The sequence below is a fragment of the Nicotiana tabacum genome, chromosome 5 (assembly GCF_000715075.1).
Source record: "Nicotiana tabacum cultivar K326 chromosome 5, ASM71507v2, whole genome shotgun sequence".
Lineage (NCBI taxonomy): Eukaryota > Viridiplantae > Streptophyta > Magnoliopsida > Solanales > Solanaceae > Nicotiana > Nicotiana tabacum.
Window position 1 is genome coordinate 10,858,128 of NC_134084.1, and position 11,688 is coordinate 10,869,815.

Consider the following 11,688-nt stretch of genomic DNA (forward strand, 5'->3'; position numbering starts at 1 on the left):
CATGATATATACTTAATTCAGAAGGCGGTGAAACAATAATAACTCAAAACGTACTGCTTGAAATCCTATAGGCATGCTTTCTAAACCTTGTTGAAACTAAGGGAACTATTAAATAGACGAATTTGAATTAGACTAGTTCCAAATTCTGCATATGATGGTATCTACTATTACTGACTCTAATCCATATGGGCATGATATCTAACATTGAATGTGAATGGAACGACTCAAAATTATTTAAAAACCCCTATAGGCATGATTTCTATGTGTTACTGATTTCACCATGCTACTGGGTTATAACCAATTGGGCCCTAAAAAAATATGATATCTAAATGGTGACAAATGTGCAGAATTTTAGATAATCCCTATAGGCAGGTTATCTAGATGTGATGTTGAATAAGTAAGTTCTATAGACATGGTTTCTAAATGTAATGTGAATATGCAGAATTGGAGCAGTCTTGTAGGCATGTTTTCTAAATGCGATTTGAACAAGTAGGGAATGCAGTCCTATAGGCATGTTTTCTAAATACGATTTGAACAAGTAGGGAATGTAGTCATATATGTATATTTTTTAAATGCAATTTGAACAAGTAGGGAATATAGTCTTATAGGCATGTTTTCTACCCTTGAGCATGCATAATTTCCCAACCCTTTTTTCACTAGCCATCCCCAAATGTTCATTACAAATTATTACAAAGAAGGATTAATAAATTACATCAGAAAAAGCACAAAGAAAAGTTACAACCAGAGGAATCCTGATTCTTGACTTCCTCTCTGAGTTATGAGATAAACCAACTCAAAATACCATTGGTCCAAAGCCTTTCTCAGCCTTGAGTGTGTCAGAGTTCCCTAAGGGCCTCAATAGGACCCCGGGCAGTGCTCACACCCAAGTTCCATAACCAGAATAGGGACAAGTGCAGTGTGAAAATGTCAGCCCTCATGTGTCCAAGTTCAGAGGGAGCTCATGGGTCCCAAGGCAAGGCTCACATGAGAGGGGACAGAACTTAAGTCTAAGAAGAGAGTGAAAAGTACAGAAACTGAATTCTAAGAACTGAGGAAATAAGAAGAGGGAAATCATGAGGGGAGTCAGCCATTAACACTTCAAAGAATTGATAACTTCACACAAAGGGGCAGGGGATTAGGAATCCATAGCAAGGGGGCTTATATACTTAGGCATGCGTTAATTTTGGGCATGCACAACAATATGGAGTGTTGTCATGCTTGTAAATCAACCAGAACACACAACATATAAGGGTAACATGGAGGTTATGCTCCTAGGAGGATAAAGTTTGGTTCATGCTTAGCAATATTCAATGCTGTCATGCCCCAAACTAACCACAAGTATTAATCACATTGGGGTAGGGATTTGGAATTCATAATACATTGATTCAAAAATAGGAGAAAGGAAATTACAGCATGCTAAATAGTGGTACTGAATTAAATACAAGCAGTAGGCAGACAAGAATGCAAAATCAGTAAGTAAGCATGCTATTGTTGGTGCTGAAAAACTTAATTTGGACATACCAGTCAAAGAAGCAAAGTGCAATAAAGAAAAGTAACAGGACTTCGAAATATAGCCTTGGCTTTCAGCCGACTAAACAGGTAGTAACACAAGTAGTAGTAAAGCAAGAGAGAGTGTTTGAGTGTAAGTGTGAGTTCAGAACTAAAAGTATTCGTATTTTTGAAAGAGAAGAAGTAACGGGTATTTATAGTTTTTTGAAAACGAGTAAGAAAGAGGTAATAAGCTACAAACATGGAAACAATCATGATTCAAAATCAATCATACAAGTGATTGCCCTTAATTAAGGGGTCACTTGCTTAACGGGAAGTGATAGGTTCGAAATAAGGAAAGCAATCAATTAAAAAACAGGCTGAAAGTTGCCATAAAAAAAGTAGTAAAGTAACAAGTAAGCAATTCGAGTCTAGGTACATAGATACTCTAATTTTGGAAAGGATTCAGTAAGGCAAAACAGGAAAGAAATCAATTAACCTTAATGGGCGAGTGAAATCAGAATCTCACAAAGGAAAAGTTTAAACTTAGTCACGAGTTTGAAAATTAGTCAAAGAAGGAGACTCAACATATAAATAGGATGCATAAACATTATACATGCGAGGCTAGACCTGTTGGCAAAAAGAAATAACACACAACAGTAGCACAAAGATTTAGTAGATAGCAATATTCGAAGCATAACAGTCCAATAGGTCAAGTAGTGAAGAAAACATAGAATATAAAAAACATGCGAAGATCTCACAGTAGCAGGTGAGGAAAAACCCTTAGGGTTTTGAGCATATTTGAGTTTTAGAGAAGATAGACACCCAGCAATCAGAAGAATCATACAAAGGGAGCAAAAGATTTCGAAATAAAGAACTTCAAATCGAGTCATGCACTTAACGAACAGTCTCAGACCCAAAACCCTGGGATTTTCAACAATAGGAGAGTTTTAAAAGATAATTTGCAAACAAATAGGACAAAATCAGGCAAACAAACATTCGTTTAGTGAACAGTTAAAAGAAATTAGGGGTTTTAACATGCAAACTCAGGTAGAAGAACGATATAAGCAAACATACCAAACATGTCAAAGAATCCGAGAAATTTTGACATAACTTAACAGAAACCCTAATCGGAAAGATAAGGGGTTTTGAAAGCGGAGTTTTAAAAGAAAATTTGAGAAAAACACTTAGAAGTTCAGAGCAAACATAGATCTGAAACAGATATAAAAAGAAATCGAAGGAACCTTAAAGGCTAAGGTTTCAGAAGAACTCCAAGTGGTGAGAAAGACTTTGAAAACGAACGATCTAAGTAGGAGAGTCAAGAGTCTGACTCGAATAGCCATGGCTGGCCGGAGAAAAAGGCGGAGACGACTAGAGAATAGTCATGAACTGCAATCGAACAAGCCTAGACCAAGCTCTTTCGAGATCTAGCCTCAAGACCATAATAATCGAACACGTAAAAGCCATGAGAGGTGGATATAGGTCTCCGATGACTTTGGGAACCATAGATTTGGGAAGGTATTATAGGGTTGAAGTTGATGGTGGCGGCTAGGGCTTGAGAGTATTTGAGAAAGAGTTGAGAGAGAAGAGGATTCAAAGGCGGCGGAATTTGGAAATGAGGCTAGGGTTAGGGGTCGTTTGAATTAAAAAGGCAAGGATGGTTGTCGGTCGTTGATCTGAATGATCAACGGCCTGGATCAAAACGGACGAGTGGGCAGGTTATGAAGATGGGTTTGGGTCAGATTAAATCGGAATTGGGTCGGGGGTTCAAATGGTTTCAATTGAGTTCAATTGGGGTCAGAATTGGGCTATAATCGAAATAAAATTAGGCTAACATTTAAATAGCCATTTTCCCCTATTTAATTTACAAAAAATAATAAATTAATTTCTGAAAATAAATTAAAGGTACCAAAATGATTTATAGCATATAATTAACTATTTAAAAGTACCAGACCTAATTTTATGAATATAAACGTAATTAATCTTAAAAGAGGCTAATGTTGTAATTATATACAATTTAACTTTATAAATACTAAATGAATTTGTAAAAATATGCAAAAATTATATTACCTATATTTTAGAATATATATAAGAATCCAATAAATAAATCACCAATATGATAATTTTGAAAATAATTATTGGGGTTTTATGGATAAAATAAGGCAATAAATCGAGTTAAAAATCTTTAAAAAATAAGGAAAATAATAAACATCTGGACATACTTATATATGCATACATATGCTATTTTGAAAGTATTTTGTGTATAAAATATATAGGAAAAAATTGAATATCAACACTTGTTACTGTCAATATGGAGCACCGCCTCTTTAACTTCCTTATCCACAACTAGCCTTAGCAACTCCACATGTTGAGTAGTTGACAAAGTGGGCCCATTTTTTAGAATGCTAGTAAAAGCTTGGACTCTAGAGGTAGACTTACTTCCTAATAGTTGAGAATAGTAATCCACAAACAAGTTTGCAATAGTCCCTGGATCAGTTTGCCATGTGCCTGTATCATCCTTAAGTTGCATTGTGGCTTGTTTCAGCTTCCTATGCTGTATAATTGAGTTAAAATATTGTGTGTTATCATTTCCTAGATTAATCCACGTAGATTTACCTTTTTGTTGTAGATACATTTCTGCCAAATATGAAGACTGTTTGAACTTTTGATAACCCAAGAAATCAGCCTGTTAAACCTCTTTATTTGAGGGATCCCTTTGAAGTTTCAACTGACTTTGCTTAAGCAACTTCCTATCTTCTTCTGCTTCTCTCACAATATCATGAGAATAGTGTGACTTTAGAACCTTCAACTTCTTCTTAAGTAGTTTCAACTTCTTCACTACTTGATACATTTTGCAGCCCTCAATTATGTCAGCCCACTCTCTTTTTTACTATTGTATTAAATTGTGGGTGTTGAGACCGCATGTTACAGAATTGAAATAATTTTTTGAACTCAATTCTCTCCTTTACCAGTGATACTTTTGCAGGACAGTGGTCACTGATTCCTTTTGGGAGAAATATGACCCGACATGCTGGCATTACATCTAGCCACTCCCCATTTATGAACACCCAATCAATCTTTGAGAATATCCTTTGTTCTTCATGTTTGTCATTCCAAGTGTACCTATTGCCTTGTGCTGGTAACTCCAATAAGCCACATTCTACTACACAGTTGTGGAAATCTTTCACTTCTGCCCAGGTCACAGGGTTTTTTCCAATTATGTCTTCTGTTTTAAGGACTGAGCTAAAATCCCCTAAAACCATCCAAGGCCTTGTACATCCCCTGCTACGAGACACTAACTTATCCCACAGGTCCTTCCTCTCTTCTCTAGTATTTCATGCATAGACATAACACAATTCAAATGTCATTTGAAGAGGAATGTGATGAACTTCACACTTGATTACTTGAGCTAACATACTCATAGGAATGACCTTGTAGTAATCAGGTCTCCAAGTAATCCAAATTCTACCATTATAATGGTACTCAAGATTTGTAAGGTACTTCCGCCCCACAAACATATTATTTGCTAGCTTCTCAATTCTGTTACTTTTTATTTTGGTTTCTAATAGACCAACCAACCCCACTCATTCCTCATTGCAAAGGAGTTTAACCTCTTTTTGCTTATTAGGGATATTAATCCCCTAAGATTCCAACTTAACATATTAACGATCCCCAATGGGATGATTTTTTTAGCCTCCCTTATTTATGTTACTCCCCCAATCTTTGTATGCTGCCCTCTTTACTGTGCAGGACTTGAAAAGAATTTGAGTTCTCAACTTGTTGCTGCTTTTGTTGTGGTTTTCCTACTTTCAGTGGGGTCTGCCAGCTTGTAATATCCCCTTTCTTTTGCTTCCCTGATTGTCTCCCCACCATTTGCTCTCTATTACCATCAGTTCTGGTACTTGTTTCCTCCTTCCTTTATTCAGAGTTCACTGGAATTTGTTCCTTACTCTTATTATTTTTGGGTTCTGTTTGTGCCACATTGTTCATCTCTTTATGTTGTTCTGCATTTTCCATTGCCAGCTTCTTCTTGATCCTACAAACTTCCTCTGCATGCCCATATTTAGAGCAATGACTGCACAGAATTGGCTTCCAGTCATAGATGACTTTTTGTTTGATTTACTTGCTTCTTTCATTTCGAAAGAGAACTACATCTGGCCGTTTTGCATTCATTCCTACCTCAACTAGAAACCCTACAAAATTCAATCCATTCCTCTTTTCTATATTTTGATCCGCCATAATAGGTTTCTCCACTAAGCTGCCTAACTTGCTCAAACCTTTCTTATTCCAATATTTGAAGTCCAGTCCAGGAAACTTAATCCAAATTGGAACTGTTAGCAATTCCTCTCTGGTGAATCCAAATTCAAGTGTCCAAGCCTTTACAATGAATGGTTTATTATCAAAGTGGTAAATACCATCCTGAATCCCCTCTTGCTTCCTTACCTCTGTCTCAAATCGAACCACTATCACTCTATTTTTGAGTATAGCAATTCTGTCGATACCATATTCCCCCCACAAACGTTTGATTTACCCCTATATTACTGTGAATGGGGGATGCGCCCTTAACACATAAAATACTACTGCTTCTCCCAAGTAATTGATTTCAAAACTAATATAATCCAATTCAATTTCTACTATTGAGGACTAACCATGTGTTTTACGTGCTACATATTCCAATTTAGAACCAGCATTTGAAACTTTTACTATGTCAAAGTCATCCCAGATTGATCCTTGCTTCTTTTGCGTTTCCAGCTCCTCTTCCAACACTTCAGACCATACTCATTGTGTTTCGATCTGCTGAGATTTTTTTGTTTCACTGCTTAGGGTTATTATTTCATTTGGATTTGCATTTTACTGAGTTTTCCTTGCTACTTCCTCACTACCATTGCTTGATTTCTGCCCTTGCTGAGCAATTCCATACAAAGTGGATATTTCCCTGGCCATTAGAGCCTTTTGGGATGGGATGCGAGCACTCTTGCCCGTGGCAGGTGCAGGTTAAGCTAACATGCACCAAAGTTATAGATGAGAAAAAGACATATTTTTTGTTGATAGTTTCTTTTGACAATGTAGAATACTGTTATCACCAAACATCTCCCACTCACATTCCTATGAAAGCTAGAACAAAGAATACTTAAATGAATTATTCATTTCATCTTGTCAATCTTCCAATTTATGTTTGAGACTTGACCCAAATTATTTTATTTTTGCATCCAAATGAAAGGAAAATTCAATTGGTACATAAACTGTCCTTCAACAGTGAAAAATAAACGGCCTAAAATATCAAGGTTTGCTCGGGAAATAGTATTTCTTAATTATCAATCGACATGACAATGATGTATACTTGATAAAACGTTTGGCGCCACCAAAATCCTCCCCAAAAAAAAAGCCTTTCAGAAGAGTCAAGGTAAGTCCCTTCTGAATAGGGGAAAAAAAGAGTGCTCTCCTATGCCTCTAATGTCTTTTGTATAATTTGTACCTATTAATTAACAGCTATTAGTCAGATTACTTGGGAAAAGTGATAAATAATTTGTTACAAATTACAATAGAGGAAAAAATACAAATTTTGGAAACTTTACAGCTTTAGTTTGGAAAAAAAACCTAGCTTGTAACTCAAGAAACACGTAATCATACGTACAATTCATACTAATATATAAGTAAAGCAATATCAGTAAGTTACCAAAACAAAACAAAAATCAGGTTATCAATTACTATTGAGAGCAAGAGAAAAATTGATTCAATGGTGGCGATTACCGATCATCCAATAATATGGACGAGAGGCAAAACCATCGGAAGAGGCAGTTTTGGTATCGTCACTTCAGCAACGACAACAGACTTCTCCATTGATATTCCGTCGACAATCGCAGCAAAATCTGCCCTGTTTTCGCGTTCAAAATCGTTACAGAAAGAGAGAGATTTACTACACGAGTTTCAAGATTGTGATCATGTTATTCGATGTTTCGGAGCTGATGTTACTGAAGAAGATGGGAAGATATTGTACAACATGTTGCTCGAGTACGCGTCTGGTGGAAGTTTAGCTGATCGGATTGGTCAAAATTCAAGGCAAGGGTTGCAAGATTTTGAGGTAAAACAGTATGCGAAATCGATTCTGTTGGGGCTTAGTCATATTCATGGAAGAGGTTTCGTTCACCGTGACATTAAACCAGATAACATTCTTCTTGTTGGTACGGAGAAAGTTGCCAAGATTGCTGATTTCGGGTCCGCGAAGAAGGTTGGAGGAGTAAAGAGTCAGAAAAAAAAGCACGGACTCAAAGGAACACCTATGTACATGGCGCCAGAATCAGTTCTTGATAACGAGTACGGACCTGAAGCCGATATTTGGGCTTTCGGGTGCACTGTCTTTGAGATGGTTACAGGGAAGACAGTGTGGGATTGCAGTGAAGCTGACAACGTTGTTTATCTATTGTGCAAAATTGGAATGGGATCACCGAATTTGCAGAACAAAAGATTGTCAAAAGTGGCGGAAGATTCTCTGAGAAAGTGTCTTGTTAAGGAGTCGAGATCGCGATGGACTGCTGATATGTTATTGAAGCATCCATTTCTTTCATCTGATGATAATGTTGTTGTTCGTGAGCAGAAGCAGACAAGGAAAAAGGAACTCAACCCACTTTTGTTTATTCGGTATTTGTGTCGGTGAAAGTGATCCTTTGGTTGACAATTTCTGCAATAGTACGGAGATGGATAAGCTAAAACCAATGAAGCTGTTGGATTGCAGATCCAACAAAAGAAGAAAGCTACTAGAAGGATGCTGATTATCAATTTTGATTAGAATGAGTATACAAATGTAAAGAATTGTACTGATGTATAGAACTACGTTCGGGCTTGATCCCCATGGGAGATTGAATTAGTTAGGGATACGTAGGCAGCCTGTGAGAAAAAAAAGATGATCAGGTGCAGCCCTTTGTATTAAACAAAAATAATTTTGTGTTTATATTTTCTGTAGTATTGAACAATCTACACAAAAAGGCAGATTTTTGCATGTAATTTTAGTTAACAGCCATGAGTACATTCTCATTTCAACATATCTTGCATATTTATATGTTGCATTTTGTATTTCTTAGATCATGATATATAGAAAGAGATCCTCTTTTGCACCGACTAGATTCTGTTTTTAATGTATGTAAAGTTATGTTATATTCTTTTATTTCATGGAATAAAAGAATATATTAGAGTAAGAACAAATAACATAACAAGCCTCATTTGTACGTAAAATTAAACACAATGTTTGCTAAAGGGCGGGCATGCTCGACTAAAAGAAGAGGAAAACTTCTTCACTTTTGGCACGGGCACACACTCCGCGATCTCTGGGTCGCCGAGGTTCCTTTTTTCCCGCCTCTTAAGATCTGCTATCTCTATGATTTGATCCTTCGCATTCTTTCTTCGTACGACAAAAGTTTAGGTTTTGCTAAGTTAATTTAGTATTTGATTCCTAAAAGAGTTATTGTAACTAAGGAAGTAAAAGGAGGCCTAATTACTAAATTGCTATCCAAAGCAATTGACATGATCTTTTTTTGTTTTTGTTTTGGTAATTAAAGGATTTTTATTAATCACCAAGTGAATCATTACAAAACCACACCTGACTTCAAACTCAGTCAGATGTCTCTATACTCTAACTATCTCTCTGTATATCAGTTAAATTTCTCACCTCACTTTTTAACTATTCAGTCAACTAACGCTAACCACTATTCCAATTTTATCCCATCACAGTAGTTATTACAAACTACATCTGCTGCCAAAGTTAACCATCGTGGTAGAATTGATGATGGGTAGCGAGCACAGTTGATTTAAAAAAGAAAAGAAAAAGGACAGCCCGATACACAAGGCATTCCATGCTCACAGCGGGTGAAATCTTAGCAGATTTGTTTAAGTGGGTGAGAGTATAAAATATAATGTTGTGAATATTCAAAAGGACCAACAATCATTAAGTGGCAGCAAGATATTAGGAATTTTTGGAAGTAAACATTTCTAATGACAACACAAAATATAGAAAAATATCATAGTCCTGCACGGATAAATATCCTTCTCAAGCCGTAAAGGCAGTAGGGGTGACGATGGCAGAACGAATTGGATATGAAAATTACGGTTTAAAATTTTTAATTTTCGGATTGAAGAATGACAATCCAAATAATCTCGAATTGGATCGGATGTTTTAAGTTTGGTTTCGGATTAATCGTTTGGATATTTTGAATTTTCGAATTTAAGTCTATATAATTAAGTTGAGATATTTCTTCTTCTTACAAAATTGAATATCCAAATAAAGTATTCATGTAAATTGCCTAAAAAGTTTATCATTCTCACTGCAATCATTCAAATAAAGTTTTCAAGTAATGAAATCATCATCAAGAAATGCAATAGATATATTAATAAGGCCGATAAAAAGTAGTAATAGTAAGGCCATGTCCAAATAGAAAATGTTCTGACATTAGTTTAGTAATTAGTATTGAATATGTGAGATAATATCTAATGGCTGGGGAGTTGACTTATTATATTGTATATGGATAATGGATTAAATATAAAGTATATCCAAAAATCTCTATTACCAAATCCAACATACAATCCGAAATCCAAAATTTTAAAAACTAAGTCCGTAATCAGAAGAATTAAACTAACACTCCGAAAAAATTGGATTTTGGTTTAGATTTTAGGTTTGCCCAGACAATTTCCACCCCTAAAAGGTAGAATCAAATTACTGTCCATCGATTGAAGCTGTGTGAAAATCGTGTTACCCCCTCTAACTCTGTGTGAAAAATCAAATTCCTTCTCAATTTTTCAACTATAGACTTTTCTTCCCCTTCCATTCTAAGATATTTATTGAATTTTCTCTTTATATTACCAACCACTATTAGAAATCAGGTGATTTTTGTCCAAAGTTTTCCCACCGAAGTCGGTCGAAAATAAAAGTATTTGGTCGTAAAAGTCAACAAAAATTGCCTGACAGCAAAAAAATAAAATTTCCGACCGATTGGTCAAATATTTGGTCATACTTTAAATTATGTACAAAAATAATTATTTATCAAAAATTTACCAAATTTCCGACCGAATTCGGTCGGAAAGTTTGAATTTTTTGTTTCCCGCACAAAACAAAAATTATATATATTTAATTAACCAATAGAAATAATTATAATTCAATATTTCCGACTGAATTCGGTCGGAAAACGCTTTTATACAAATTAAAATATAAATTTAATAATATTTGTGTGGATAAATAATAAAGAGATTTTAAATAAATATTATTTAATACTTATATCTATACACTATACTATACAATGCTATATATACATCTTAATATAGTATTATATTCGATATAATATAGCTTATATATATAAGCTATATTTAATATACTATACTATACTATACTATACTATACTATATAGACATCTTAATATAGCTAATGTTATATCGAATATAACTTATATACTATATGTCACAACCCGGATTTCCCACCCTCGGGAATCGTGATGGCGCCTACTAGTGAAAGCTAGGCAAGCCAACCATTTGATTATTTACCTTTTTCCCATTTTTAATCCTTTAACCATTAATGGCCAACGTTATATAAACAGCGAAAATAAAAGCAGAAATGTACAGTTAAGGATGGGAGGGGAAACATGCTGCGGGGACATCGAATAATAACAGAAGAACAACAAGTAAATACAAGGATCACCACATTTCAATTGAAGATAAGAAGGGGGAATCATGCTGCAGGGTACAACAAGTATCAATAGAAAACCAACAGTTAAATGTAGAAAAACCATAACTTAGTTATCAATAAAAATCAGGAAATCAAAGACAAGTGCACGACATCACCCTTCGTGCTTTAACACTCTCTCACAAATAACATCCACGGCATCACCCTTCGTGGTTTAACACTCTCTCACAAATATCATGCACGACATCACCCTTCGTGCTTTACACTCTTCCTCGCCCAAGAAACAATCACAAAGCAATTTGGGCAAAGGAATCATTAACATCACAGTAAAATCAAGTAACAACAGAAAAGCAGTAAATAAACGTAAAGAACACCATAACTCAATTATCAGCAAGAATCAAGAAAATCAAATAAGTGCACGGCATCACCCTTCGTGCTTTTACTCTCATCCTCACCATAAGAATCAATATAATCTGCACGACATCACCCTTCGTGCTTTTACTCTCGTCCTCATCATAAAATCAATATAATCAGTA

At 35.4% G+C, this 11,688-nt stretch overlaps 1 pseudogene; it reads left to right on the forward strand.

The window, feature by feature from the left end:
* The first annotated feature begins 7,218 nt into the window (after positions 1–7,218).
* On the forward strand, positions 7,219–8,484 carry LOC107822275 (mitogen-activated protein kinase kinase kinase 20-like; annotated as a pseudogene).
* The last annotated feature ends 3,204 nt before the right edge of the window (positions 8,485–11,688 follow it).